Genomic DNA, 22115 nt, shown 5'->3' on the forward strand with positions numbered 1-22115 from the left:
GTACGGCTTTGAACCCACTGGTCACATCCACCATCGTGTCACAGGGTTATGGCGTAAAGCGCTGGCTGCAGACTGTCGTGAGGGAGCATAGCCCTAAAAGCATCAGCTTATTTGTGGCGATACATATTGAGCAACCGTTACGACACAAGGCGGGACCAGAAAAAGGCAAAAGATAGGGCACAGCCTGACCGGTCACGTCCCGTCCGGTGGGTGATGGAAACAGACGGGCTGCACAGGGAGGGGCAGGAGAGACGAGATACTGTTTTAATTGATCTCTTTTCTTTTGCCAGTCTCATACCTTGCCCTTTCTCTTTCTTATCCAGTCGTCAGCACTTGGGCCTCTGCCCTTTACCCCAAGTCCTATGACCTCTGTCTTGCCTTGTCGGCTGTCGTGCACACCCTTTCATTTTGTCCTGCACGGCGTTCTGCAATGCGTTCTCAGTCGTGTACTTCTATTCTGTCTTGTCTCAGTCCATACTTTACATCAGTTTTCGGGTTACCAATGTGTTGGTCTCCAAATGACGTCACTAAAAACCTTTCACTGTGAGCTGACAAAATGATGCTGGATGCGGAATGTGTGCTGGAAACCGTCGCCTGTACCATTTAGAAGCAGCGGTGCGGCCCAGAACTGGGAGGCCTGAAGCGATTTGTCGGCTCGTTGGTATAGGGGTATAATTCTCGCTTCGGGTGTGAGAGGTCTCAGGCTCAAATCCCGGACAAGCCCGGATCTTGCTGTCAGGGGTATACGCTTGCTTTCCCTATGCGTTCAAGCCTATATGGGTGTCTTGGACTTCCTCGCCTCGCCGGGCGCTTTTCACACAAGCATTACTAAGCACGGAACTAACCAACCTCGCGGCAGGAAGCTTGAAATACCCCAAACATGGGATTAGCTGCAACAGGGCCACGATGTGTGGTCGATTATAAAAAACCTGTGTTTTCATCCCGGTGGCGTTTTTGCTTTGTCGTTAGATATCTCTTTCTCATGTCACGTTTCGCTGCTTTATTATTGGAAGTCGTAGGACCGAATACGTTTAGTTTTGATTCATTAGTTACTTTTTCTTTGAGTCGCTGAGTGGTGCAAATCTCACTAATTTTGGGACAGCAAGTTTTGGATTTATCACCAGTGAGTCCAATAACACTTTTAATGATGATATGGATGAATGAACAATGGTGGTTATTTTTTAATGAATCGACATTGTTTTGTTGTGAACACATCTGCGTGCTTCAAGCACACGACTAAAAGCTCGCAAATCCTCAGCGGTCGAATAGCACGCCGTTTTGTTATTTCTCCAATCCAGTATTTTCTGTCCTATTCCTTGTGCTGCCCTGTCCACAAGCTATTCTGTATCCCGTTACGTCATGTTCGTTCGCGCCACTCCTGGCTCTGTCACGGACCCCTGTTCTTTGGCAGGCTAGAGGGCAGACTGCTCTGATGTATCTGTCTAATGAATTCATACGGGTGTCCCGCACTTTGCCATACAGTTATCACCACAAGTCCAACGGTCATGGCGAGGCTCCGCTCCCTGTGCTATGCTCCCCGGCGGCAGTCTGTAGCCAGCGCATGTCACGAGCTTGTGCGACGGTGGATGTGGCCAGTGCACTGTCAACTGATGCCTGTAAGATGTAAACGTAATGCAGGGACCGGAATTTGAATGTGAAATTGAGTATTGTCGGCTCGTTGGTCTAGGGGTATGATTCTCGCTTTGGGTGCGAGAGGTCCCGGGTTCAAATCCCGGACGAGCCCGGTGATTGGTGTAAGATGAACGATATTGTGTCGAATAAGCCCGAACGTGAGAAGGGCGTATGGGTTCGGATACCTCATCGCGTTATGGCTCAGTGCTTCAACGGTAGTCGTTTCACCCAATCAACTCATGCCGCCTGACTTCAGGCAGTGTAACAGACAAGATGCCGCATGTTTTGTACCTCTCAATTATTGTCGTTCCGTCACATAGACCGAACTCACAGTGACGAGGCGCAGCATGGCCCAGAAGCCCATATGTCCTTCAACGCTTTTAATTTGCATGCGGGCATCTTTGACATCAATAACTGGGCTCGTCCGGGCTTGAACCAGGGACCTCTCGTACCCCAAGCGCAAATCACACAGTGCATACCTAGCCCTTGCAAATGAGGCAGAGTAGATACTACTGGCTCTCAGAAGACCTGGGCGCCCCCATGTGCGTACGCAGTGCGTGTGCTCGCGCGCAGGCGCTGGTTGGTGTTCGGCTGGTGAAGAACAGCTACTTCACCTAAAAATTCGGGGAAGGTCCGAAAGATTCTGATGCAACTGTTCTTAGGGATCAAACTTTTGCGTCTGATTTACCACTAGTGAAAATTGCGGAAGGTGTCATTCTCCTGTTAACCATAATCTTGAATTTTCCGGCAGAAGACATGGGTTGGTTGGTTGCAATAACTAGCGTTAAAGCATGTATCATTATCAAGCGAAGGCATCTCCGAACATACAAGACGTGCACACCCTTGGGCATGTTCTACGTAGGCGAGTACCGGGCTCGGGCTCATTAATAAGCGGGCTCGTCCGGGATTTGAACCCGGGACCCTCTCGCACCCTAAGCGAGAATCATACCCCTAGACCAACGAGCCGATAACGTGACATAAAACGTCCCAATTCTGGGCCGCGCCTTTACTTTCACATCGCACGGTGTATGGCTCTGAGCACACTGGCCACACCCACATAGGAATGTGTCGCAGCAGGATCCGCCCCGCGGCCGAGTTTCTCTGTTGCCGGCGCAGTTTCACACGCCTGCCGCCACCGGTAACTGCGAAGCCCGCCCCCCCCCCCCCCCCGTGCCTACCCGCGAACAAGAAACAAACACGAACTCAGTTAGTGGCCTGTGCCGGGGAGTTCAGTTGAAATCGCCGGCCGCGACAGTGTCCGACACCTACCGGTCATACACGCGATTTCAATCAGCAAAACCAAGGTGATGCAGATGACTTCGTGGACTGGAACGTATATTGATTTGGTAATTGGGAGTTTTTCCGTCACCTACGCCATCTTTTTTCCTTTCTTCTCCCCCTCTTTTTGCTTTTCCGCCCACTTCCTCCCTATCACCGAGTCCGCCCCCGCCAAACTTCCCGAGAATCGACACCAGACCTCTATGCGCTTGTGTCGCGTCACGCCACGCCACGCCCCTGTGCATTTGAAAATCGAATATCTGAGTGCTTTAAAGAGACCCATTGCATCCCGCCAGGCGAAATTTCCTGACTGCAGGTGGTTAAGTGTCGCGAATATATTACGCAAGTTTTTCAGTGCATTAGCATGGAACGTTATTCACATAGATAAGACAGTGGTATTAGCCTCATTCTTCCCATAAAAAACAGGAGAATGAAGATATAGTTGGGTTATACGATTATAACCCAGTGTATACTTTGGTTATACATTGGGTTAACCCAACTATATCTCCTTTCTCCTGGTTTTATCCTAGGAATGAGGCTAATACTTCTGTCTTATCGCGAAAATATGTTACTGCTGATGGAGCATTAAGGGATCGTGCTGATTAGATAATGTGGTCACTTAATCCCCAGCCCGTCGTCTAAAAACGCTTTAGTTTTTCTTGACGGGGATCACTGGAACCTTCGGATTTGGAAAACAGGGTGCGACGTGAATCGGTTTATGTTACCAAAGATTGCACAGCCTAAAGTGCCTAACGAAGCCAATCGACATCTACAGAATTGCAATTCCGCTCAAGGAACATGCATTCCGCGCTAGCGGTTCCTCCACATGCACTGCCAGAACAAATTTACAGCTTGCACATCAATACAATCCCAATGGTCACGGCTAAGCTCAGTTACCAGGGCCATGTTCCCTAAGGACAGTCTGTAGATAAATTTACGCCATACGCCATTGCCTTGTGAGACGATGGGTGTGGCCAGTGTGCTTGGAGTCGTACACCTTACAGTATGAAAGTAACGGCACGGCTCACAATTGGGACGTTATGGAACGTGTCAACGGCTCGTTGGTCTCGGGGTATGACTCTCGCTTCGGGTGCGAGAGGTCCCGGGTTCAAATCCCGGACGAGCCCGGTTCTAGCTGTTAGGGTACCCGCTTGTGTGCTCAAGTGACAGGCTGTGCTCTATGTGCTCAAGCGCATACGTGTCTTGGGCCTTCCGCGTCTTGCCAGGCGGTTTTCACACCAGCATTACTCAGTGCGGAACTAACAAACCGCACCATATGAAACATGAAATGCTCCAAACGTGGGATTAGATGCAACAGGGCCATAATGTGTGGTCGGCTATAAAAGGCCATCGTTTTCATCCCGGAGGCAATTTTGCTTTGTCGTTAGGCATTTCTTCGTCATGTCACGTTTCGCTGCTTTATTATTGGGAGTCGTAACACCAAACACGTTTATTTTTGATACATAAGTGCTTTTTTCTGTCGGTTAGTGGTGTAAATATCACTAATTTCAGGAAAACCAGTTTTATATTTATCATCGCTGAGTTCAATATCACTTAAAATGATAATGTGAATAGATGAACAATGGTGGTTAACTTTTGAAACACATCAAACTTGTTTTATGACTTAACACAATTGCACGCTCCAAGCACACAGCTAATAGCTTTCATGTCCTAAGCAGTCGAATAGCATGCAGTTTTGTTCTTTCTCCAATCCCGCGCTTCGTTCTCTGTTATTCCGTGCACTGCCCCGTCCCCAAGGTCATTTTCCGTTACTCTTGAGGTGCTGCCCTGTCCCAAGCTCTTCTTTATTCCGTTAGTCTTGGGGTGCTGCCCTGTCCCAAGCTCCTCTTTATCCCGTTAGTCTGGGGGTGCTGCCCTGTCCCAAGTTCTTCTCTATCCCGTTAGTCTTGGAATGCTGCCCTGTCGCAAGCTCTTCTTTATTCCGTCCGTCATGTCCGTTCCCGCCACACACCCTGATCTTTCAGATCCTCCTGGTCCTTGGCAGCCTAGAGGGCAGGCAGCCCTGGTCTATCTGTCTAACGAAGTCACGCTGGCGTCCTACAGATTGCCACACAGTTATCGACGCAAGTCCAACGGTCACAGCTAAGCTCTGTTCCCTGCGCTATGCTCCCCGGTGGCAGTCTGTAGCCAGCGCACGTCACGAGCTTAAGCGACAGTGGATGTGGCCAGTGCACCGGTAGTTGTTGCATGCAAGATGTGAATGTGATGCAGGGACCGGAATCGATATGTGAAAGTGAGTATTGTCGGCTCGTTGGTCTAGGGGCATGATTCTCGCTTTGGGTGCGAGCGGTCCCGGTTCAAATCCCGGACGAGCCCGGTTATTGCTGTGAGAGAAACGCGCCTATGTTGAATCAGGCCGAGTAGGGCAAACGTTGACGAGTTTGGATGTATCTTTGCGTGGATGGTCCAGTGTTTCAACGGTTGTTATTGCAACAAACCATCTCATGCGCGCTGAGTTCAGGCAGTGTAACAGGCAATATGCTGCTTGTGTCGTATTTTTCACTTCTTGTTGTTCTGTCGCATGGATCAAACTCACAGGGCACAGAATGGCCCGGAAACCCATATGTCATTCAACGCTTTCGATTTGTTTGCGGGCATCTTTGAAACTGGGCTCGTTTGGGTTTGAACTCGGGACCTCTCACACTCCAAGCGCGAATCACACGGCACATACCTAGCCCGTGCCAATGAGGCGGGGTAAATAACACTGCTTCTCGGAAGACCTGGGCGCGCCCCTTTGCGTGCGTAGTGCGTGTGCTCACACAGAGGTGATGAGCGGTGTTCGGGTGGTGAAGAACGACTACTTCACCTAAAAATTCGGAGCATGTCCGAAAGATTTTGATACAACTGTTGTTACGGATTAAACTTACGCTTCTGATTCACCACTAGCGGAAGCTGCAAAAAGGAGTCATTCTCCTCTTAACCATGATCTTCAGTTTTCCGGCAGAAGACACGGCTTGGTTGGTTGCAATAACTAGCGTTAAAACATGCATCACTATCAAGCGAAGACATTTCTGAGTTCACAAGAGCTACGGAGCCTTAGGCACGTTCTACGCATGCGAGTACCTCTGACAGCAATAGCCGGGCTCGTCCGGGATTTGAACCCGGGACCTCTCGCACCCTAAGCGAGAATCATACCCCTAGACCAACGAGCCGATAATGTGTCCCAAAGCGTCTCAATTCTGGGCCGCACCATTACTTTCACATCGCACGGTGTATGGCTCTGCGCACACTGGCCACACCCACATACGATTGTGTCGCTGCAGGACGCGCCCCGCGGCCGAGGTTCTCTGTTGCCGGCGCAGTATCACACGCCTGCCGCCGTCGGTAACTGCGAGTCCCGCCCCCGCGCCTACCCGCGAACAAGAAACAAACTCGAGTTCAGTTAGTGGCCTATGCAGGGGAGTTCAGTTGAGATCGCCGGCCACGACTGGGTCCGATACCTGCCAGTCAAACACGCGATTTCAAACAGCAAAACCAAGGCGATGCAGATGATTTCGTGGCCTGGAACGTATATCAAATTGGTAATTGGGAGTTCGTCCCGTCACCCACGCCAACTTTTTTCCTTTCTCCTCTCCCTCTTCTTGCCTTTCCGCCCACTCCTCCGTTCCCCGAGCCCACGTCCCCCCCCCCCCCCCGCTGAACTTGTATCGACACCAACCTTCTGTGTGCTTCTGCGCTACGCTCCTGTGCATTTAAAAGTTCGAATATCTAAGTGCTTTGAAGAGACCCATCACATCCAGCCAAGCGAAATTTGCTGGCTGCAGGTGGTTAAGTGTTATAGCGAATATATTACGCAAGTTATTCAGTGCATTATCGAGGAGCATTATTCATATAGATGAGATAGAAGTATCAGCCTGATTCCTCGGATAAAAACCAGGAGAGCGGATATATAATTGGGTTCTATGATTATAGCCCTATGTATAGTTGGATTGTACATTGGATTAACCCAGCCATATCTCCATTCTTCTGGTTTTTATCCTACAAATGAGGCTAATGCTTCTGTCTTGTCGGGAATACGTCAATGCTGATGGAGCGTTAAGCGTTTTTGTTGATTTAATAATGTGGACACTTAATCCCCATCCCGTCATCTAAAAACGCTTTAGTTTTCTTGATCCGGATTATTGGAATCTTTGGATTTGGAAGACGAATTGCAGCGTGAGTTGGTTTGTTTCTCTTGCACAGCCTCAGGTGCCGAGGGAAATCAATCGACATCTACAGAACTGCAGTTCCGCTCAAGGAACATGCATTCTGTGCTAGCGGTTCCTCCACATGTATTGCCAGAAATAATTTCAGCTTGCGCGTTAATGCAACCCCAATGGTCACGGCCAAGCCGGATTACTAGGACCATACTCCCTAAGGACAGTCTGTAGCCACAGCGCTCTGCGCCGCAACCTTATGAGACGATGGGTGTGGCCAGTGCGCTCACATCCGTACAACACGTGATGGAAAGTAACGACGTTACTCAGAATAAGGACGTTATCGAGTATCTTGTCGGCTCGTTGGTCTAGGGGTATGATTCTCGCTTCGGGTGCGAGAGGTCCCGGGTTCAAATCCCGGACGAGCCCGGTTCTTGCCGTCAGGGGCATCCGCTTGCTATCTCTATGCGTTCAAGCACGTATTGGTGTCTTGGATTCCTGCGTCTCGCTAGGCACTTTCACACAGTCCTTACTAAGTGCGGAACCAAGCAATTTTGCCGTGTGAAACCTCATATACTCAAAACATCGGATTAGTTGCAACAGGCCATGATGCAAGGCCGGCTAAAAAAAACTTGCGTTTTCATCCCGGAAGCATTTTTACTTTGCCGCTACCAGGGGCGGAGCTAGCCTGGAGTTTTTTTTTTGGGGGGGGGGGGGCAACCGTTCGTCGCCAGCTGGCTGGTGTGGGATCCGAGGTCCAGTGCATGGTGCCTTTCGTGAGTACCTAGTACGGACATAAGCATAAGCAAAGCTCGAGACATAAGATATTACTACTGTTAAGAGTCAACTGGTCAGATGGGGTTTATTGTAAATGGTGATCAGGGTGACAAGCAGTGAAACAGGGTGACCAGGCCGGACAAAGGATGGTTCTAGTGGCTATGGAGCGTGGTGGCAGCTGCGGAGCGGCTGTGGCGGGCGGGTACACCGGTGAGCCGCGCTGCGGAACGAGATGAATAATGAGTCAGTCAGGAGTCAGGATGTAATGTCAGTTTGAGAAGAACAACGGGTTGACGTGACATTCAAATGATATTGGCGGCGGAACACTGAGCGTAAGCGTAAACGACCATTGCTGCTGCCGGAGATGAGACCAATCTATGAAGTTTGGTATTATACTGGGGACTGTTTTGCAAGAGCCAAGGCGTGAGGACACAAAGTTAAAACGGACGGCAAGTAGACGAAACTCGTATGAAGTTCTGGGAATGTTTTTGGGGGTCAAAACATACTCTCGGAGTTTTGGGGGGGCCATGGCTCCGTGCCCTACCCCCCCCCCCCCCGCCCCTTCCCCCCTCCCCAGGATCCGCCTATGGCCGTTGGGCATCTCTTCATTTTGTCACGTTTCGCTACCTTATTATTGGAAGACCAAATACGTTTAGTTTTGGTTCTTAGGTAACTTAGTTTTGAGTCGGTGAGTGGTGTAAATTTCACTAAGTTTAGGAAAGCAAGTTTTGGACTTGCCATCATTGAGTTCAAAAACACCTTTAACGGTGATATGGATGAATAAACAATGGTGGTTAACCTTTGAATCATGAATGAATCAAACTTACATCAACCTTGATGAATGCAATTGCATGCTTTACGCACCCGACTAGTAGCTCGCAAATCCCAAGCAGTTGAATAACATGCCTTTTTGTTTTTTCTCCGATCCCGCACTTCGTTCTGTGCTAATCTTGCGGTGCGGCCTCTCCCCAAGCTCTTCTTTATCCCGTTAGTATTAAGATGCTGCTCTGTCACAAGCTCTTCTTTGTTCCGTCCCGTCATGTCCGTTCCCCCCACACCTTGCTCTGTCAGATCCTCCTAGTCCTTGGCAGTCTAGAGGGCAGACAGCCCTGGTCTATCTGTCTAACGAAGCCACGCGGCGTCTCATACATTGCCACACAGTTATCACTGCAAGTCCATCGGTCACGCCTAAGCTCTGTTCCTTGCGGTATGCTCCCCGGGGGCAGTCTGTAGCCAGCGCACGTCACGAGCTTAAGCGGCGGCGGATGTGGACGATGCACCGTCAACTCATGGCCGCAACATGTGAACGTAATGCAGGGACCGGAATTGATATGTGAGGGTGGTTATTGTCGGCTCGTTGGTCTAGGGGTATGATTCTCGCTTTGGGTGCGAGAGGTCCCGGGTTCAAATCCCGGACGAGCCCGGTTATTGCTGTTAGAGAAGCGTGTCTGTGTTGCATAGTTCCGTCATGTCCGGTTCCACCACACCTTGCTCCGTCACGCTCCCCTGTTACTTGACAGGCTAGAGGACAGACAGCCCTGGTCCGTCTGTCCAATGAAGTCACGCGGGCGTCCCACACATTGCCACACGTTTTTCGATGCAAGTCAAAGGCCGTGGGAAGCTCTGTTCCCTGCGCTGTGCTCCCCGGCGGCAGTCTAGCCAGCGCACGTCACGAACTTAAGCGACGGTGGATGTGGGCAATGCACCGCCAACTGATGGCCGCAACATGTGGACGTAATGCAGGGACCGGAATTCAGATGTGAAGGTGAGCATTGTCGGCTCGTTGGTCTAGGGGTATGATTCTCGCTTTGGGTGCGAGAGGTCCCGGGTTCAAATCCCGGACGAGCCCGGTTATAACTGTGTGAGGGACGCGTCTATGTTGAATAAGCCCAAGTAAGACAAGGATTTATGAGTTCGGATGTATCTTCGCGTGATGGTCCAGTCTTTTAACGGTAATCATTGCAACACACCATCCCATGCGCCCTGGCTGCAGGCAGTGTAACAGACAATATGCTTTCTTCGCTTTGCATTTTTCACTTATTGTTGTTCTGTCACATAGATCGAACTCACAGAGACGAGGCACAGCATGGCCTGAAAACCCATATGTCCTTCAACGCTTTAAATTTGTATGCGGGCAGCTTTGACAATAACCGGCTCGTCTGGGTTTAAACCCGTGACCTCTCGCACTCCAAGCGCGAATCACACAGCGCACACCTGGCCCGTGCCAATGAGGCGCGGTAAATAACGTTGCCTCTTGGAAGACCTGGGCGGGCCCCTGTGCGTGCACAGTGCGTGTGCTCGCGCAGAGGCGATGACCGGCGATCGGGTGGTAAAGAACGGCTACTTCATCTAAAAATTCGTAGCAAATCCGAAGGATTTTGATGCAACTGTTCTTACGAATCGAACTTCCGCGTCTGATTCACCACTAGCGAAAACTGCACAAGGTGTCGTTCTCCCGTTAACCATAATCTTGATTTTTTCGGCAGAACACATGGGTTGGTTGGTTGCAATAACCAGCGTCAAAACTACCAAGCGAAGACATCTCCGAACTCACAAGACCTACGCACCCTTGGGCATGTTCGACGCATGCGAGTGCTGGGCTTGGGCTCATTAATAAGCGGGCTCGTCCGGGATTTGAACCCGGGACCTCTCGCACCCTAAGCGAGAATCATACCCCTAGACCAACGATCCGACAATGTAGCCTAAAACGTCCCAATTCTGACCCGCGCCGTTACTTTCACATCATACAGAATATGGCTCCGGGCACACTGGCCACACCCACATAGGATTGTGTCGCAGCAGGACCCGCCCCGCGGCCGAGTTTCTCTGTTGCCAGCGCAATATCACTTGCCTGCCGCTGTCGGTAAGTGCGAAGCCCGTCCCAGTGCCTACCCGCGAACAAGAAACAAACACGTACCCAGTTAGTGGCCTGTGCCGGGGAGTTCAGTTGAAGTCGCCGGCCGTGACAGGGTCCGACACCTGCCAGTCATACACGTGATTTCAAACAGGAAAACTAAGGTGGTGCAGATAACTTTGTGAACTGGAGCGTACATTACTTTGATGATTGGGAGTTTCTCCGTCACCTATACCACTTTTTTCCTTTCTCCTCACCCTCTCCTTACCTTTCCGCCCACTTCCCTCGTTCCCGAGTGCCCCCCCCCCCGCCGAGCTCCCCGAATCAACACCAGGCTGTGCTCGGAGCCGTACACCATGTGATGCGAAAGTAACGGCGCAGCTAAGAATTGGGACGTTATCGAGCGTGTTACCGGCTCGTTGGTCTAGGGGTATGATTCTCGCTTCGGGTGCGGGGGGTCCCGGGTTCAAATCCCGGACGAGCCCGGTTACTGCTGTCAGAGGTACTCGCACACATCGGATGAGCGATAGCGTGAGTAGGACTTACGAGTTCAAAGGTATCATCGCTTGATGATACAATGTTTAAACGCGGTTCATTGGAGCCAACCAGATCATGTCTCGGCCTGAAGACTCAAAATTCAGTGATTAATGGTGTGATCCATAACTATCTGACGCTTTGAACTGAGATAGCCATCTTGAAGGCCTTACGGTATTGTTCACATTACTGCCGTTCTTACGGCCTGTGCCTCTCTAGCTTCTGAACTAAACGCCTGCGAAAATTGGGAAACGCATATGGGGCAAGTCACCTTAGCATCCATGGCGTTATAACAACGTCATTAGGCACCTTGGCATTCGTGACAGCAAAATAATACCATTTAAATCCTGTCATTCCATATGCCATACGGCGATTAAAGCCAAGGAGCATCAAATCGCCGAGGCATTTATGTCTGCCATTCGTGAGCGCCATTCTATATGAAACGGCCGCCAGTCAGCTGTCAATGAATGTTGTGAAAGGTACGATGGCGCAACCAACCACGACGCAATGAGAAGCACATTTGCCAGATAGAGAACTGCGCTGTCTTTAAAAGTCCTTTTCACTTAGAAAGCATACCAATCGTTACAAGTGAGCTCGTCTGATCATATCTGATGGTTGTTTCCATATATTTAGATGTGAAACATCCCCTTTAAATGGGGGATGACATCAATGCTTTGCATAGACGTGTCCAAGTTTCGTAAACGGCTGACAACGTCGACCAGCCTTGGCCGTGCTCTTGGTCGTGCCGAGGCCGACCCTTACCCACTCCCGGTCGGTGGTGTGCCGCTGAGGAGTCCGGTCAATGCCGGGTCAAGCCTGCATGTTGTGGGCCTGCGGACTCACGAGGGACAGCTCTAGCCTGGACACGATATATATATATATATATATATATATATATACATATATATAGTATATACACAAATATATATATATATATATATATATATATACACATATAGAGAGAAAGGGAGACATATATCATATTAATTTTTAATATACACATACACACACATACATATATATATATATATATATATATATATATATATATATATATGTATATATATGTAAACAGGATTACTGAAATAGGTGATAATGCAACGAGAATCCGCTGTTCCAACCAATCTTGCGCCAAAACAATAGCTGCAACTACCACCTACACACAGGGGAATATAGAGCTCACGACAATCATGATATTGTTTGGTTTTCCGATGAATTAATGCAGTCTGTGCATTGTTATAATCATTATACGTTTTGGTGTTCCCGGAACACATCGCTTTTCAGAGTTCATCTTGATCAACGTCAATGTTGCATTGTTATCACCAGATCATCATCTTCAGCGTCCACTCCCTCAACCTTAGTACGTGTTTTACAGGCGCTCTCTGACAGGCGGAACTAATCACAAGCTATGCACTTTTTGCTCTCTCCAAGTGGAGACACTGTATCATCTGTTCTGGAAGTGAAGGGCGATGCAATTCTTCAGTTCAAAAACTTCGCATACACTTGGTTATTCACTTTGCCTTTCGGACTCGCGTACCAGGTGAAAGAACGTGGTTAAAGCTTAATTTGGGCGATGGAAAAATTTAAAAATAATTATATACTCCGTCGCCAAAAGCAACCATATGCAGTGATACACAGCATAGCTGTAAATCATCACTACAACAACTTTAAAGCGACTTGAAATTGGAAGGCGACAATAACTTTCTTTCCACTAGATTAGAGAACAAAATCAATTAATACGATACCAAATGGATACGCCTGAAATCACTGACAGAACTGTGAAGAGGGAAACAGGTGTCAACAAGTGCAAACAGGTGTCATACTCCCTTTAACCCTGGTCTTCAGTTTTCCGGCAACGACATGAGTTGGTTGGTCTTAATGACTAACGTTGAAACATTAGACTATCAAGCGATGATATTTCCAACTCACAAGATCTTCGCACCTTTGGGCCTGTTCGACACATGCACTCGCATGCCCCTGAGGTTGAAAAGCGGGCTCGTCCGGGATTTGAACCCGGGACCTCTCGCACCCTAAGCGAGAATCACGCTCATAGACGAACAAGGCGACAGAAAAGATCACAACGTCCCAATTCTGGGCCGCGCCGTTACTGTGACATCGTGCGGTGTACGGCTTTGAACCCACTGGTCACATCCACCATCGTGTCACAGGGTTATGGCGTAAAGCGCTGGCTGCAGACTGTCGTGAGGGAGCATAGCCCTAAAAGCATCAGCTTATTTGTGGCGATACATATTGAGCAACCGTTACGACACAAGGCGGGACCAGAAAAAGGCAAAAGATAGGGCACAGCCTGACCGGTCACGTCCCGTCCGGTGGGTGATGGAAACAGACGGGCTGCACAGGGAGGGCAGGAGAGACGAGATACTGTTTTAATTGATCTCTTTTCTTTTGCCAGTCTCATACCTTGCCCTTTCTCTTTCTTATCCAGTCGTCAGCACTTGGGCCTCTGCCCTTTACCCCAAGTCCTATGACCTCTGTCTTGCCTTGTCGGCTGTCGTGCACACCCTTTCATTTTGTCCTGCACGGCGTTCTGCAATGCGTTCTCAGTCGTGTACTTCTATTCTGTCTTGTCTCAGTCCATACTTTACATCAGTTTTCGGGTTACCAATGTGTTGGTCTCCAAATGACGTCACTAAAAACCTTTCACTGTGAGCTGACAAAATGATGCTGGATGCGGAATGTGTGCTGGAAACCGTCGCCTGTACCATTTAGAAGCAGCGGTGCGGCCCAGAACTGGGAGGCCTGAAGCGATTTGTCGGCTCGTTGGTATAGGGGTATAATTCTCGCTTCGGGTGTGAGAGGTCTCAGGCTCAAATCCCGGACAAGCCCGGATCTTGCTGTCAGGGGTATACGCTTGCTTTCCCTATGCGTTCAAGCCTATATGGGTGTCTTGGACTTCCTCGCCTCGCCGGGCGCTTTTCACACAAGCATTACTAAGCACGGAACTAACCAACCTCGCGGCAGGAAGCTTGAAATACCCCAAACATGGGATTAGCTGCAACAGGGCCACGATGTGTGGTCGATTATAAAAAACCTGTGTTTTCATCCCGGTGGCGTTTTTGCTTTGTCGTTAGATATCTCTTTCTCATGTCACGTTTCGCTGCTTTATTATTGGAAGTCGTAGGACCGAATACGTTTAGTTTTGATTCATTAGTTACTTTTTCTTTGAGTCGCTGAGTGGTGCAAATCTCACTAATTTTGGGACAGCAAGTTTTGGATTTATCACCAGTGAGTCCAATAACACTTTTAATGATGATATGGATGAATGAACAATGGTGGTTATTTTTTTAATGAATCGACATTGTTTTGTTGTGAACACATCTGCGTGCTTCAAGCACACGACTAAAAGCTCGCAAATCCTCAGCGGTCGAATAGCACGCCGTTTTGTTATTTCTCCAATCCAGTATTTTCTGTCCTATTCCTTGTGCTGCCCTGTCCACAAGCTATTCTGTATCCCGTTACGTCATGTTCGTTCGCGCCACTCCTGGCTCTGTCACGGACCCCTGTTCTTTGGCAGGCTAGAGGGCAGACTGCTCTGATGTATCTGTCTAATGAATTCATACGGGTGTCCCGCACTTTGCCATACAGTTATCACCACAAGTCCAACGGTCATGGCGAGGCTCCGCTCCCTGTGCTATGCTCCCCGGCGGCAGTCTGTAGCCAGCGCATGTCACGAGCTTGTGCGACGGTGGATGTGGCCAGTGCACTGTCAACTGATGCCTGTAAGATGTAAACGTAATGCAGGGACCGGAATTTGAATGTGAAATTGAGTATTGTCGGCTCGTTGGTCTAGGGGTATGAATTCTCGCTTTGGGTGCGAGAGGTCCCGGGTTCAAATCCCGGACGAGCCCGGTGATTGGTGTGAGATGAACGATATTGTGTCGAATAAGCCCGAACGTGAGAAGGGCGTATGGGTTCGGATACCTCATCGCGTTATGGCTCAGTGCTTCAACGGTAGTCGTTTCACCCAATCAACTCATGCCGCCTGACTTCAGGCAGTGTAACAGACAAGATGCCGCATGTTTTGTACCTCTCAATTATTGTCGTTCCGTCACATAGACCGAACTCACAGTGACGAGGCGCAGCATGGCCCAGAAGCCCATATGTCCTTCAACGCTTTTAATTTGCATGCGGGCATCTTTGACATCAATAACTGGGCTCGTCCGGGCTTGAACCAGGGACCTCTCGTACCCCAAGCGCAAATCACACAGTGCATACCTAGCCCTTGCAAATGAGGCAGAGTAGATACTACTGGCTCTCAGAAGACCTGGGCGCCCCCCATGTGCGTGCGCAGTGCGTGTGCTCGCGCGCAGGCGATGGGTGGTGTTCGGCTGGTGAAGAACAGCTACTTCACCTAAAAATTCGGGGAAGGTCCGAAAGATTCTGATGCAACTGTTCTTAGGGATCAAACTTTTGCGTCTGATTTACCACTAGTGAAAATTGCGGAAGGTGTCATTCTCCTGTTAACCATAATCTTGAATTTTCCGGCAGAAGACATGGGTTGGTTGGTTGCAATAACTAGCGTTAAAGCATGTATCATTATCAAGCGAAGGCATCTCCGAACATACAAGACGTGCACACCCTTGGGCATGTTCTACGTAGGCGAGTACCGGGCTCGGGCTCGTTAATAAGCGGGCTCGTCCGGGATTTGAACCCGGGACCTCTCGCACCCTAAGCGAGAATCATACCCCTAGACCAACGAGCCGATAACGTGACATAAAACGTCCCAATTCTGGGCCGCGCCTTTACTTTCACATCGCACGGTGTATGGCTCTGAGCACACTGGCCACACCCACATAGGGAATGTGTCGCAGCAGGATCCGCCCCGCGGCCGAGTTTCTCTGTTGCCGGCGCAGTTATCACACGCCTGCCGCCACCGGTAACTGCGAAGCACGCCCCCCCCCCCCCCCCGTGCCTACCCGCGAACAAGAAACAAACACGAACTCAGTTAGTGGCCTGTGCCGGGGAGTTCAGTTGAAATCGCCGGCCGCGACAGTGTCCGACACCTACCGGTCATACACGCGATTTCAATCAGCAAAACCAAGGTGATGCAGATGACTTCGTGGACTGGAACGTATATTGATTTGGTAATTGGGAGTTTTTCCGTCACCTACGCCATCTTTTTTCCTTTCTCCTCCCCCTCTTTTTGCCTTTCCGCCCACTTCCTCCTATCACCGAGTCCGCCCCCGCCAAACTTCTCGAGAATCGACACCAGACCTCTATGCGCTTGTGTCGCGTCACGCCACGCCACGCCCCTGTGCATTTGAAAATCGAATATCTGAGTGCTTTAAAGAGACCCATTGCATCCCGCCAGGCGAAATTTGCTGACTGCAGGTGGTTAAGTGTCGCGAATATATTACGCAAGTTGTTCAGTGCATTAGCATGGAACGTTATTCACATAGATAAGACAGTGGTATTAGCCTCATTCTTCCCATAAAAAACAGGAGAATGAAGATATAGTTGGGTTATACGATTATAACCCAGTGTATACTTTGGTTATACATTGGGTTAACCCAACTATATCTCCTTTCTCCTGGTTTTATCCTAGGAATGAGGCTAATACTTCTGTCTTATCGCGAAAATATGTTACTGCTGATGGAGCATTAAGGGATCGTGTTGATTAGATAATGTGGTCACTTAATCCCCAGCCCGTCGTCTAAAAACGCTTTAGTTTTTCTTGACGGGGATCACTGGAACCTTCGGATTTGGAAAACAGAGTGCGACGTGAATCGGTTTATGTTACCAAAGATTGCACAGCCTAAAGTGCCTAACGAAGCCAATCGACATCTACAGAATTGCAATTCCGCTCAAGGAAAATGCATTTCGCGCTAGCGGTTCCTCCACATGCACTGCCAGAACAAATTTACAGCTTGCACATCAATACAATCCCAATGGTCACGGCTAAGCTCAGTTACCAGGGCCATGTTCCCTAAGGACAGTCTGTAGATAAATTTACGCCATACGCCATTGCCTTGTGAGACGATGGGTGTGGCCAGTGTGCTTGGAGTCGTACACCTTACAGTATGAAAGTAACGGCACGGCTCACAATTGGGACGTTATGGAACGTGTCAACGGCTCGTTGGTCTCGGGGTATGACTCTCGCTTCGGGTGCGAGAGGGTCCCGGGTTCAAATCCCGGACGAGCCCGGTTCTAGCTGTTAGGGTACCCGCTTGTGTGCTCAAGTGACAGGCTGTGCTCTATGTGCTCAAGCGCATACGTGTCTTGGGCCTTCCGCGTCTTGCCAGGCGGTTTTCACACCAGCATTACTCAGTGCGGAACTAACAAACCGCACCATATGAAACATGAAATGCTCCAAACGTGGGATTAGATGCAACAGGGCCATAATGTGTGGTCGGCTATAAAAGGCCACCGTTTTCATCCCGGAGGCAATTTTGCTTTGTCGTTAGGCATTTCTTCGTCATGTCACGTTTCGCTGCTTTATTATTGGGAGTCGTAACACCAAACACGTTTATTTTTGATACATAAGTGCTTTTTTCTGTCGGTTAGTGGTGTAAATATCACTAATTTCAGGAAAACCAGTTTTATATTTATCATCACTGAGTTCAGTATCACTTAAAATGATAATGTGAATAGATGAACAATGGTGGTTAACTTTTGAAACACATCAAACTTGTTTTATGACTTAACACAATTGCACGCTTCAAGCACACAACTAATAGCTTTCATGTCCTAAGCAGTCAAATAGCATGCAGTTTTGTTCTTTCTCCAATCCCGCGCTTTGTTCTCTGTTATTCCGTGCACTGCCCCGTCCCCAAGGTCTTTTTCCGTTACTCTTGAGGTGCTGCCCTGTCCCAAGCTCTTCTTTATTCCGTTAGTCTTGGGGTGCTGCCCGGTCCCAGGTCCCTCTTTATCCCACTAGACTTGGGGTGCTGCCCGGTCCCAGGTCCCTCTTTATCCCACTAGACTCGGGGTGCTGCCCTGTACCAAGCTCTGTTTTATCCCGTTCGTCTTGGGGTGCTGCCCTGTCCCAAGCTCCTCTTTATCCCGTTAGTCTGGGGGTGCTGCCCTGTCCCAAGTTCTTCTCTATCCCGTTAGTCTTGGAGTGCTGCCCTGTCGCAAGCTCTTCTTTATTCCGTCCGTCATGTCCGTTCCCGCCACACCCTGATCTTTCAGATCCTCCTGGTCCTTGACAGGCTAGAGGGCAGGCAGCCTCGGTCTATCTGTCTAACGAAGCCACGCTGGCGTCCTACAGATTGCCACACAGTTATCGACGCAAGTCCAACGGTCACGGCTAAGCTCTGTTCCCTGCGCTATGCTCCCCGGTGGCAGTCTGTAGCCAGCGCACGTCACGAGCTTAAGCGACAGTGGATGTGGCCAGTGCACCGGTAGCTGTTGCATGCAAGATGTGAATGTGATGCAGGGACCGGAATCGATATGTGAAAGTGAGTATTGTCGGCTCGTTGGTCTAGGGGCATGATTCTCGCTTTGGGTGCGAGCGGTCCCGGGTTCAAATCCCGGACGAGCCCGGTTATTGCTGTGAGAGAAACGCGCCTATGTTGAATCAGGCCGAGTAGGGCAAACGTTGACGAGTTTGGATGTATCTTTGCGTGGATGGTCCAGTGTTTCAACGGTTGTTATTGCAACAAACCATCTCATGCGCGCTGAGTTCAGGCAGTGTAACAGGCAATATGCTGCTTGTGTCGTATTTTTCACTTCTTGTTGTTCTGTCGCATGGATCAAACTCAACAGGGCACAGAATGGCCCGGAAACCCATATGTCATTCAACGCTTTCGATTTGTTTGCGGGCATCTTTGAAACTGGGCTCGTTTGGGTTTGAACTCGGGACCTCTCACACTCCAAGCGCGAATCACACGGCGCATACCTAGCCCGTGCCAATGAGGCGGGGTAAATAACACTGCCTCTCGGAAGACCTGGGCGCGCCCCTGTGCGTGCGTAGTGCGTGTGCTCGCACAGAGGTGATGAGCGGTGTTCGGGTGGTGAAGAACGGCCACTTCACCTAAAAATTCGGAGCATGTCCGAAAGATTTTGATACAACTGTTGTTACGGATTAAACTTACGCTTCTGATTCACCACTAGCGGAAGCTGCAAAAAGGAGTCATTCTCCTCTTAACCATGATCTTCAGTTTTCCGGCAGAAGACACGGCTTGGTTGGTTGCAATAACTAGCGTTAAAGCATGCATCACTATCAAGCGAAGACATTTCTGAGTTCACAAGAGCTACGGAGCCTTAGGCACGTTCTACGCATGCGAGTACCTGTGACAGCAATAGCCGGGCTCGTCCGGGATTTGAACCCGGGACCTCTCGCACCCTAAGCGAGAATCATACCCCTAGACCAACGAGCCGATAATGTATCCCAAAGCGTCTCAATTCTGGGCCGCACCATTACTTTCACATCGCACGGTGTATGGCTCTGCGCACACTGGCCACACCCACATACGATTGTGTCGCTGCAGGACGCGCCCCGCGGCCGAGGTTCTCTGTTGCCGGCGCAGTATCACACGCCTGCCGCCGTCGGTAACTGCGAGTCCCGCCCCCGCGCCTACCCGCGAACAAGAAACAAACTCGAGTTCAGTTAGTGGCCTATGCAGGGGAGTTCAGTTGAGATCGCCGGCCACGACTGGGTCCGATACCTGCCAGTCAAACACGCGATTTCAAACAGCAAAACCAAGGCGATGCAGATGATTTCGTGGCCTGGAGCGTATATCAAGTTGGTAATTGGGAGTTCGTCCGTCACCCACGCCAACTTTTTTCCTTTCTCCTCTCCCTCTTCTTGCCTTTCCGCCCACTTCCTCCGTTCCCCGAGCCCACGTCCCCCCCCCCCCGCTGAACTTGTATCGACACCAACCTTCTGTGTGCTTCTGCGCTACGCTCCTGTGCATTTAAAAGTTCGAATATCTAAATGCTTTGAAGAGACCCATCGCATCCAGCCAAGCGAAATTTGCTGGCTGCAGGTGGTTAAGTGTTATAGCGAATATATTACGCAAGTTATTCAGTGCATTATCGAGGAGCATTATTCATATAGATGAGATAGAAGTATCAGCCTGATTCCTCGGATAAAAACCAGGAGAGCGGATATACAATTGGGTTCTATGATTATAGCCCTATGTATAGTTGGATTGTACATTGGATTAACCCAGCCATATCTCCATTCTTCTGGTTGTTATCCTACAAATGAGGCTAATGCTTCTGTCTTGTCGGGAATACGTCAATGCTGATGGAGCGTTAAGCGTTTTTGTTGATTTAATAATGTGGACACTTAATCCCCATCCCGTCATCTAAAAACGCTTTAGTTTTCTTGATCCGGATTATTGGAATCTTTGGATTTGGAAGACGAATTGCAGCGTGAGTTGGTTTGTTTCTCTTGCACAGCCTCAGGTGCCGAGGGAAATCAATCGACATCTACAGAACTGCAGTTCCGCTCAAGGAACATGCATTCTGTGCTAGCGGTTCCTCCACATGTATTGCCAGAAATAATTTGCAGCTTGCGCGTTAATGCAACCCCAATGGTCACGGCCAAGCCGGATTACTAGGACCACACTCCCTAAGGACAGTCTGTAGCCACAGCGCTCTGCGCCGCAACCTTATGAGACAATGGGTGTGGCCAGTGCGCTCACATCCGTACAACACGTGATGGAAAGTAACGGCGTTACTCAGAATGAGGACGTTATCGAGTATCTTGTCGGCTCGTTGGTCTAGGGGTATGATTCTCGCTTCGGGTGCGAGAGGTCCCGGGTTCAAATCCCGGACGAGCCCGGTTCTTGCCGTCAGGGGTATCCGCTTGCTATCTCTATGCGTTCAAGCACGTATTGGTGTCTTGGATTCCTGCGTCTCGCTAGGCACTTTCACACAGTCCTTACTAAGTGCGGAACCAAGCAATTTTGCCGTGTGAAACCTCATATACTCAAAACATCGGATTAGTTGCAACAGGCCATGATGCAAGGCCGGCTAAAAAAACTTGCGTTTTCATCCCGGAAGCATTTTTACTTTGCCGCTACCAGGGGCGGAGCTAGCCTGGAGTTGTTTTTTTTTTGGGGGGGGGGGGGCAACCGTTCGTCGCCAGCTGCCTGGTGTGGGATCCGAGGTCCAGTGCATGGTGCCTCTCGTGAGTACCTAGTACGGACATAAGCATAAGCAAAGCTCGAGACATAAGATATTACTACTGTTAAGAGTCAACTGGTCAGATGGGGTTTATTGTAAATGGTGATCAGGGTGACAAGCAGTGAAACAGGGTGACCAGGCGGACAAAGGATGGTTCTAGTGGCTATGGAGCGTGGTGGCAGCTGCGGAGCGGCTGTGGCGGGCGGGCACACCGGTGAGCCGCGCTGCGGAACGAGATGAATAATCAAAGAGATGAATAATGAGTCAGTCAGGAGTCAGGATGTAATGTCAGTTTGAGAAGAACAAGAGGTTGACGTGACATTCAAATGATATTGGTGGCGGAACGCTGAGCGTAAGCGTAAACGACCATTGCTGCTGTCGGAGATGAGACCAATCTATGAAGTTTGGTATTATACTGAGGACTGTTTTGCAAGAGCCAAGGCGTGAGGACACAAAGTTAAAACGGACGGCAAGTAGACGAAACTCGTATGAAGTTCTGGGAATGTTTTTGGGGGCCAAAACATACTCTCAGAGTTTTTTGGGGGGGCCATGGCTCCGTGCCCTACCCCCCCCCCCCCCGCCCTTTCCCCCCCCCCCTCCCCAGGATCCGCCTATGGCCGTTGTGCATCTCTTCATTTTGTCACGTTTCGCTACCTTATTATTGGGAGACCAAATACGTTTAGTTTTGGTTCTTAGGTAACTTAGTTTTGAGTCGGTGAGTGGTGTAAATTTCACTAAGTTTAGGAAAGCAAGTTTTGGGCTTGCCATCACTGAAATCAAAAACA

General features: G+C 49.7%; 12 non-coding genes across 12 annotated transcripts; 9 read left to right on the forward strand and 3 right to left on the reverse strand.

The window, feature by feature from the left end:
* The first annotated feature begins 1672 nt into the window (after positions 1-1672).
* TRNAP-UGG (transfer RNA proline (anticodon UGG)) lies at positions 1673-1744 on the forward strand. The gene has a single exon. It is a non-coding gene; the product is annotated as a tRNA-Pro (tRNA).
* A 2221-nt stretch (positions 1745-3965) lies between these two features.
* On the forward strand, positions 3966-4037 carry TRNAP-CGG (transfer RNA proline (anticodon CGG)). Its single transcript has one exon. It is a non-coding gene; the product is annotated as a tRNA-Pro (tRNA).
* Positions 4038-6011: 1974 nt separating this feature from the next.
* On the reverse strand, positions 6012-6083 carry TRNAP-AGG (transfer RNA proline (anticodon AGG)). The gene has a single exon. It is a non-coding gene; the product is annotated as a tRNA-Pro (tRNA).
* Positions 6084-7424: 1341 nt separating this feature from the next.
* TRNAP-CGG (transfer RNA proline (anticodon CGG)) lies at positions 7425-7496 on the forward strand. The gene has a single exon. It is a non-coding gene; the product is annotated as a tRNA-Pro (tRNA).
* Positions 7497-9195: 1699 nt separating this feature from the next.
* On the forward strand, positions 9196-9267 carry TRNAP-UGG (transfer RNA proline (anticodon UGG)). The gene has a single exon. It is a non-coding gene; the product is annotated as a tRNA-Pro (tRNA).
* A 354-nt stretch (positions 9268-9621) lies between these two features.
* Positions 9622-9693, forward strand: TRNAP-UGG (transfer RNA proline (anticodon UGG)). Its single transcript has one exon. It is a non-coding gene; the product is annotated as a tRNA-Pro (tRNA).
* A 1418-nt stretch (positions 9694-11111) lies between these two features.
* On the forward strand, positions 11112-11183 carry TRNAP-CGG (transfer RNA proline (anticodon CGG)). The gene has a single exon. It is a non-coding gene; the product is annotated as a tRNA-Pro (tRNA).
* Positions 11184-15028: 3845 nt separating this feature from the next.
* TRNAP-UGG (transfer RNA proline (anticodon UGG)) lies at positions 15029-15101 on the forward strand. The gene has a single exon. It is a non-coding gene; the product is annotated as a tRNA-Pro (tRNA).
* Positions 15102-15883: 782 nt separating this feature from the next.
* Positions 15884-15955, reverse strand: TRNAP-AGG (transfer RNA proline (anticodon AGG)). The gene has a single exon. It is a non-coding gene; the product is annotated as a tRNA-Pro (tRNA).
* A 2710-nt stretch (positions 15956-18665) lies between these two features.
* Positions 18666-18737, forward strand: TRNAP-UGG (transfer RNA proline (anticodon UGG)). Its single transcript has one exon. It is a non-coding gene; the product is annotated as a tRNA-Pro (tRNA).
* A 765-nt stretch (positions 18738-19502) lies between these two features.
* TRNAP-AGG (transfer RNA proline (anticodon AGG)) lies at positions 19503-19574 on the reverse strand. The gene has a single exon. It is a non-coding gene; the product is annotated as a tRNA-Pro (tRNA).
* Positions 19575-20913: 1339 nt separating this feature from the next.
* On the forward strand, positions 20914-20985 carry TRNAP-CGG (transfer RNA proline (anticodon CGG)). Its single transcript has one exon. It is a non-coding gene; the product is annotated as a tRNA-Pro (tRNA).
* The last annotated feature ends 1130 nt before the right edge of the window (positions 20986-22115 follow it).

The sequence above is a fragment of the Pollicipes pollicipes genome, unplaced genomic scaffold, assembly GCF_011947565.3.
Source record: "Pollicipes pollicipes isolate AB1234 unplaced genomic scaffold, Ppol_2.1 Scaffold_6138;HRSCAF=7277_pilon_pilon_pilon, whole genome shotgun sequence".
Taxonomy (NCBI): Eukaryota; Metazoa; Arthropoda; class Thecostraca; order Pollicipedomorpha; family Pollicipedidae; genus Pollicipes; species Pollicipes pollicipes.